This window comes from Nycticebus coucang, chromosome 6 (assembly GCF_027406575.1).
Source record: "Nycticebus coucang isolate mNycCou1 chromosome 6, mNycCou1.pri, whole genome shotgun sequence".
NCBI lineage: Eukaryota > Metazoa > Chordata > Mammalia > Primates > Lorisidae > Nycticebus > Nycticebus coucang.
In genome coordinates, this window is record NC_069785.1 from 51,393,451 (window position 1) to 51,401,620 (window position 8,170).

The 8,170-nt window shown below is 36.5% G+C and overlaps 1 pseudogene across 1 annotated transcript; it reads right to left on the reverse strand.

The window, feature by feature from the left end:
• Positions 1-817: 817 nt before the first annotated feature.
• On the reverse strand, positions 818-2,650 carry LOC128587300 (peptidyl-prolyl cis-trans isomerase D-like; annotated as a pseudogene). The gene has a single exon (XR_008380566.1). The product of XR_008380566.1 is annotated as a peptidyl-prolyl cis-trans isomerase D-like (transcript).
• Positions 2,651-8,170: the final 5,520 nt, after the last annotated feature.

The window sequence follows — 8,170 nt, forward strand, 5'->3', positions numbered from 1 at the left end:
TTCTGAGTCTGTGAAAATCTTTATGAGTTCAACAGGTTTTTTTGAAGATAGCATATATTGCAGTTGTTATTTTTTAATCCATTCTGCCAATGTATATGTTTTATGTGAGGACCATTCCCATTCAATGTTAATACTGATATGTGAGATACTGTTCCAGTAATCATGTTCATTGCTACCTAGTAGCTTTATTCTCTCCTTTTTGTTACTGTTTATAAGAGCTGTGAATTTTTACCTTTGATTTTACACTGGTAGATATCAATTGTTCTGCTCAATATGTAAAGCACTTTTAAGGATTTCTTATAGAGCAGGTCTTGTGGTGACAAATTCCATTAGTCTTTGCTTGTATGGTAAAGACTATTTCTCTTTCATTTGTGATACTTAGTGTTTGCAAGATATAAAATTCTTAGCTGACAGTTATTCTATTTAAGAAGACTAAAGATAGGACTTTGTTTCCTTTTGGTTTATAAAGCTTCCTCTGAGAATTTTGCTATTAATCGGATTGGTTTTCTTTGTAAATTACTTGTTGCTTTTGTCATGCAGATTGTAGGATTTTCTCCTTCAGTTTGCCTTTGATCAGTCTAATGACTACATGCCTTGGAGACAACCTGTTTGCAATGAATCTACCAGGGGTTTATTGACCTTACATGTGGACGTCTAAATCTCTAGCAAGACCAAGGAAGTTTTCCTCCATTATTTCTTCAAGTAGGTTGTCATGCTTTTTGCTGTTTCTTCTCCTCAAGGACATCTAGAATTCCTGTGTTTGGTTATCTTACACAGTCATGGGATTCTTTTTTTTCTTTTTTTTTTTTTTTTGCACTGTTGGACTTTATTATACACATGACTTTCCAAATTTAAGTCTCAAATATAAAAATGAACATACATTCTAAACCAGAGGTCAGTATCCAGCTCACTGCATATTATAAATAGTTTTATTGAAACACAGCCATACCCACTGGTTACACATTGTTTATGGCTAATTTTGAGTTACTACTGCAGAGTTGAGTAATTGTGACAGACTGATGGAATACAAAACCTAAATATTACCTGGCCCTCGGCCAAAAAAGTCTGGCCACCCTGAACAGGTATACATTTATTATCTACAAGTGTAAAACACCAGCACAAACTAACCACAGATACATCAAAGAATTGAGGGAAACAATACAAAAATATAAACTTAAGCTTTCATCTATTAATTCGACAAGTGTCTTTAGGAGTTTAAAAACAAACTAGATACCATTATTCTTTGTAAATAATGCAGATGACCATTAAAAAAAGCTTTAATGTACTGAAATATTTTTATTAAGAGTAAACCGCTATCAGTACTCCTAAACTGTAAACAATGGGGAACTGTGGTGTCAAAGGAAACACATTAGGGATCATATATAACAGACCAACCCCCTTACATTTCCTTATTACCTTTATACAATTAACATGTAATATTTAAGCAAAACAATCCTTATTAAGCAAACATTTTTGCATATACTGCTTTCTCTTTATCTTTCTGTGCCTTTATCTTCTGTTTGACTTTCAGTAATTCTGCCTGGATAGCTTTATCTTCTGGTGCTATCTCTTGAGCCTTTTTAAGATCAGCCAATGCTTGATCATATTCTTTTAATCCTTGCCACCCTTGAGCTTTGCAGTATAGAGCTTTGGTATTTGATGGGTCTATTTCAAGAGCCTCCAGACAACTGTCAATTGCTCCCTGCCAATTCCACATCTTCAGTTTACAAGCACCAATATTGAGTACACAGCTTAAAGCTATAGGTTGTAGTTTAGATCTATCGGCTTTCTCAATAACAGCCTTTGAACCATCCACATACCTTAAAACTTTTGCATATATTTTAATGGCCATTTTCCAGTCCTGGGATTTGAAAAGATTATTTCCAATGTTTTTTAAGTCTTCTGTTATTAATAAAATTTTAGCTACATCCTTTAAATCAGTATCTGCATCCTCAGGGAAATCTGGATGACTGTCGCCAGAGCCATCTTTGGGGAATATACCCCAATCATCCCCTTCCTTCAATTCTCCACATTCTGCAATAACGCACAATTTGGCAGGTTTTTCACCTTGCACTTCTACGTTTTCCAGTATCCTTGCCACACCTATTCCTTTAATTACTTGGCCAAACACCACATGTTTCCCATCCAAATGAGGAGTTGGAACTGTTGTGATAAAGAACTGAGAACCATTTGTATTTCGGCCTGCATTTGCCGTGCTCAATAAACCCTCGCGATCATGCTTATAATAGAAATTTTCATCTTCAAATTTTTCACCATAAATACTTTCTCCACCTGTTCCATCCTGATTTGAGAAATCTCCACCCTAAATCATAATTTTTTTAATAATTCGATGGAAAGGGCATCCTTTGAAATAGGGAAGTTTCCCAGTCATAGATCCGATCCCTTTTTCTCCTGTACATAATGCACGAAAATTTTCTGCAGTTTTGGGTACAATATCTGCAAACAATTCTATGACAATTCGACCAACTCGCTCCCCTCCGATGTCCACGTCAAAGAAGACTCGGGGATTACTGGGGTTGGAGAGTTTAGCTTGGGGGGACGGGTGCGACATAGCCACCTGCAGATGCGTTGGGAAGCGGGATCCAGACACCTCGCGGCGCAGGACCGCAACTCAAGCTCCAGAGCGCCACTCTCTCAGTCCTGGGATTCTTGAAGACTTTGTTTATTCTTTTTGATTCTTCTTTTCTTTTAATTCTTATTTTTCTTTTTTTCCTTCTTGATTCTTATTTCTTCATTTTTGACTATAAAGTCTTATCTTCAATCTCAGAAATTCTTTCTTCTTCTTAGCTAGTGTTGTTTAAACTTTCCACTGTATTCTGTTCTTCCCTAAATGATTCATTTCCAGAAATTCTATTTTTTTAACTTTATATATATAGTTAGAACTATAGTTTTTCTATATATATATAGTTAGTTAAACTATAGTTTTAACTATATATATAGTTAGAAAAAATAGAATTTTTCATTCATAATTTTTTTTTGTTTGTTTCCTTTGTGTTGGTTTTCAATTTTCTCATAGATCCCATTGAGCTTACTTGGGATTCATATTTTGAATTCCATATTCAACACTTGAAAATTTTTTTTGGTTGCAGTCCATTACTGGGGAGCTATGGTGAACATTTTAAGGTGCTGAAACTGGTTTTTCATATTGCCAGAATTCTTATGCTAGTTCTTTCTCATGTGGAACCTCTCCCCTCATCTCAAAACACATTACTTTTCAGTTTACCTGTTCTTCTCTCCCAGAAACTCTCCTCAGTGTGAGTAATCTCAAGTTCCTAGTCCCCTAGATGGTATGCTTGAGTCCTGGGCAGACCAGACCAAGACTCAGCTGGAATTTTGCTCTCAATACTCCCTGGGTTCAGGTACTGGCTGTGACAGTAAGGGGTAGGGTGCTCTCCTGCTTCAAAAGAATGCTTGGGCAGGAGAAGGGTGGATGCACTGTGAGCCTGTGACAGGAGGGACAGACCTCTCTTAACAAGATTGCACAGGTGGCAACTGTGGGACACACACGTCACTCATACCTCCGTCTCTTGGCAATGGCAGCAATCTCTCCCTTTGGAGACACAAAACTGTCCAGATTCCCAGCCCCACCTTGGCTAAGTTGCAACGGAGCTGGTTAACCCACTATATTTAGGTTTAGCAGACTGGCTGTGCAGTGTGGCTGAAATGCTCTAGCAGTGGAGGTGTGGACTTGCCTCCATGAATACTGAGTCCTTGCATAAGACATAGGCAGCTTGCAGTTCAGGAAGAGGACTGCTAGCCCTGCCCTGCCTCAGTGGAAGCAATATATTTGTCCTTGGGGCACATGAAAAACCCACTTCTTTTTAGTGGGAAGAGAGGGAGCTCCAAGCTCCATGGAAGGCTGAACATGATAGGTGCTATGTCAGAGGTGGAGCATCTGTTCTCAGGTGTTCTGGCTTACTGATCTGTAGAACACTTGCTAGTTCCAAGGAGAAACAGGCTTTCAGACATAGCTGCATCTGTGTCAGTGTGTAGGAGAGAGGAAGAGGAGGAGACAGCTCTAGATGGTGGGGACTGTCTGTACCAGGAAGGGCACAGAACTTTGGATCACGAGCCAGGGGCTCTCTGGTGCAGGAGAAGGTGCATTCCACCTGGTCTGTCCTAAAAAACATTCATGGCACATCCCAGTCCCCTTGGGGCTGCTTCCCTCACAGGTTAGAACTCTGGGGACATTTGCTACTCTCTTGTTTACTCATTCCTTTGTGTTTGTCACAGTCCAAGTGGGTGGTAGGGAATGTTCTTGTGGAATCCAGTGGCATAGAGATAGGGACTATGATTTCCCTAGCTTGACAGAAGTACTTTGTATGTGTGTAGGGATCCACAGTCTCAGTTATGGGGCCCAGACTCAATTAAGATCCATGGTGAGGGGAAACAACCCTACATGGACCTGCAGCCCAGTGTGCTGTTCCCAAAAATCTCTTAAGTTCACCAATGGCAGTGCCTGGATTTGTCAAGGCAGCAGGGCTCTCTGACAGATCAGGAACTGGAGACCACCACAGGTGTGAGGAGAGGAAAGGTAAACACTCCCACCTACCCTTTCCACCAGCCTCACAATCCCTTGAAGGTGGTCTCTGCCAAAGTTTTCTCCTTTGCCTTGTTCTGCTCCACCACTTCTTCCATGGGATCTCCAATAAAGGTAGGTTCTGGCTCTGTTCCTTCAGTATTTCACCTGAAACAACTTATTCTATTTGGGATGCTCTGTTGATTGATGCCACTAGTCAGCCATTTTCCCTTTATCCCTTTCTTCCAGGAATTGTTTTTTCTGTGTTTAGTCTATTTCACTGGGTATCATGTCTTCCTGGCTCATCCATGTTTTTGCAAATGACAGAATTTCTTTCTTTTTTAAAGGTGAATAATGTTCTATTATGAATATAAATGTGTGTGTGTGCATACACTTCATATTTTCCTTTTCTATTCATATATTGATAAATACTTAGGTAAAATCCATATCTCAGGCATTGTGAATAACACTGCAATGAACATGAAAATGCAGTGCAGCTTTCTCTTTGAGGTACTGATTTCATTTCCTTTGGCTATACCTCAAAAATGGGAATGCTGGATTATATAATAGTTTTAATTTTAATTTTTAGAGAAATCATCATACTGTTTTTCATAATTGCTATATTAATTGACATTCACACCAGCAGTGTACAAGGTTTCCCATTTTTCAACATTTTTGTCAATACTCAGTATTTTTTGTTCTTTGGATAGTAATCTTTCTAAGAGGTGTGAAGTGATAGCACATTGTGGCTTCAATTTGCATTTCCTTGTTTATTAGTGATCTAAGCACCTAAATAGCCTTAGGACTAAATTGTTCAGGACCAGAGGGGGAATATAAAGAAAGATAAAGAAAAGAAATGAATGGAATGGGAAGGGAAAGGAAATCAGAACATAAATATCACAAATACAAGATTATTTTTAACATAATTAATGTCAAAACAAAAAACAGTCAACATAATTAAAGGTTTATAAGTAAGAAAATACTTTCTAGAGTGGTGGGAGACTTTCTTAGTATGAAATTCTTAAATAGAATTTGGGTAAAATATACTGGGATTTAGGTAAAGGGAAAGAAATCTGAAGTCTTCAGATCAGAAATTTTAAACTTGCCTTAGTCTATTCTATCTCTTTTTACCTTCCTTTAATAGTATTCTAAACATACATGTTCTTATTTGTTAACTGTGCACTCTAATAATAATGGAGACTTAAATAGCTTTCAATAGTAGGAAACTTTTCTAGAGACATCTAGTCTCTCTGGTCTTTTTGGGGAAAAAAGGAGTATAAGTAGATAAATAAATGCCCTCTCCCAAATCTTGCAAATGTATGTTTTTGAAATCAGGAAAATTGTGCCAAAAATTAAAAATATCTCAGAAGAAAAAGATAAGATTATAAGATAAAATTCCTAAAGCCACACATCACCAATTGAGAATGACAGCCTCTTTTGAAAACAGTTTTTATGGATCATGTGGTGTTGTTAGGGGAAAATGATAGGATAGCAAGAAACTAAAAGAGATTTGAAAAAATTTTACAATATGGACAAACTTTTATGAAAATGTATCCTTTACGTCACACTTGAGATATCACAACAATCACTGATTCCAAGATATCGAAATCGAAGTGTATCATGAGATGAATAAACTATCCCGAAATTCTACAAGCCTCATGAAACAGTCTTCTCTACATTACCAAGGTAATAAATGCATTGGTGTCCCAAGGCCATTAACACACAAAAAGGGTGATATTTAGACATCTTCAACCAGATACCTCTTGAATAGAATATCCTCTGCTAAATTTTATAGCCAGACCTCGAGAAGTTAGTAAATAGGAGTCGACTAGCAGCTAACAGGAGGATGAGCGGTCAGACAAAAATGATGTCAATGTCAGAGAGGAAATCCACACTACTGGCATTTAAACATCCAGAGTCCAAAGTGATTATATTAATTCAAAGAAGTAAACTGATCCAAATTCCAAAAGAACAAAATAATTGACTAGAAATTTTAGTTCTCTGCAGAGTTCAGTTCCACTTTATGTCACTGTGGTCTTTAGTGATAACTCTGGGAAAACATTTGTCTTATTTAAAATAAGGGCCGTGGGGTGGCGCCTGTGGCTCAAAAGAGTAGGGTGCCGGCCCCATGTACCGGAGGTAGCAGGTTCAAACCTGACCCGGGCCAAAAACTGCAAAAAAAAATAATAATAATAATTAAAATAAGGGCAGTGAAGTAAGAATTGGACATATATTTCCTATACTTACTTTAATTATAGCAATTAATTTTGGCAGTGGCAGAAACATGAATTATATAGTAATACAAAACTGGAGAAAGAGAAGGGAAAATAGACAAAAGAGCTCTCCTAAAGTTTGAAGAGGATTTTGCTTATTGAATACATGGTTAGGTCTTCATACACGTCCCAAAGTTCAAAACATAGTGCTGAAGTGTCTAACAAAAGCTAAGAAAAAAGAAGTATAACTAGTGTAAAAGGAAGAAATGATGATTAGTTACCTCTTATTCCCCTTATCTTAGCTTTGACATAAAAAGAAATTGAAATGAATAAATGAATGGATGAATGAATAAATAAAAGAATAAATAAACAAATAAATAAAACAAGCTAATCTCTGAAGAAATAGAAGGGAATTGAAATAATTATTCTCTCTAAATTAAAGTACCTTTGATCCTCTAAGAAAACTGAGGGACCTGAGTAATCCTCAGGTCTAGATATAGTAGGGACCTGAGTAATCCTCAGGTCTAGATATAAACCTACCAAGCCTGTTAACAAAAACTTATACCAATGAACTAAGAGAATATGAATGAAACATCACAACATCACATTGAAACAACAATATACATGCATCAATAACATCACATTGAAGCAACAATATACATGCACAAGTTAAGAAATAAATATCAAGGAATATCAAATGTAATATATAGATAAAGAAGAAATTAAAATTAATTCATCAGTAATTGAAGGATTGAAAAAGAATTTTTAAAGTGTGACAGTATAGGAAAATAGGGTAGAAGTATTAGGATGATACAAATTCCATTAGGATAGGAATTTTTGTCTGTCTTTATTCTTGTATCTCCTATGCCTAGAAAAATATCTGGCAAAGAATAGGTAGTGAATTAAAATAATTAAATGAATGAATGAGTAGGATAAGTAAGGATGTTATCAATGATATAATAGTAGAAAAGGGGATATTATTAAAATAAAATATAAAAGTATTTCTATTCTAAAAATAGAAACAGAATGGTGATAGAATAAAGGCGGAGCAGCGCAAAGAGCATGTAGGAACTGAACAATAGAGAATGGAAAGCATAAAAATAATTGAAGGTAAAAAGGTACATAGAAATATAACAAGAAATAGGAAGAGGGGAAAGATAGGAATAGGAGGCATAAAATATTAAAATTATTTTTAAAAGTTGCAGAAACTGGCAAAAGTGGAGGGACTTTTTATCACATAACAAAGTACAAGGTAAAAAAAAATACAAAGTACAAGGTGACAGAGGCAATAACTAACATGTAGGTTGCAGGTTCTGATATAATGACAGTTAATAGCAGAGCTGGGATTTGAACATAGGCCATCTGACCCCAAAGCCTGTTTTTAATCACTATCTATGTACAATTATGAAGACACATA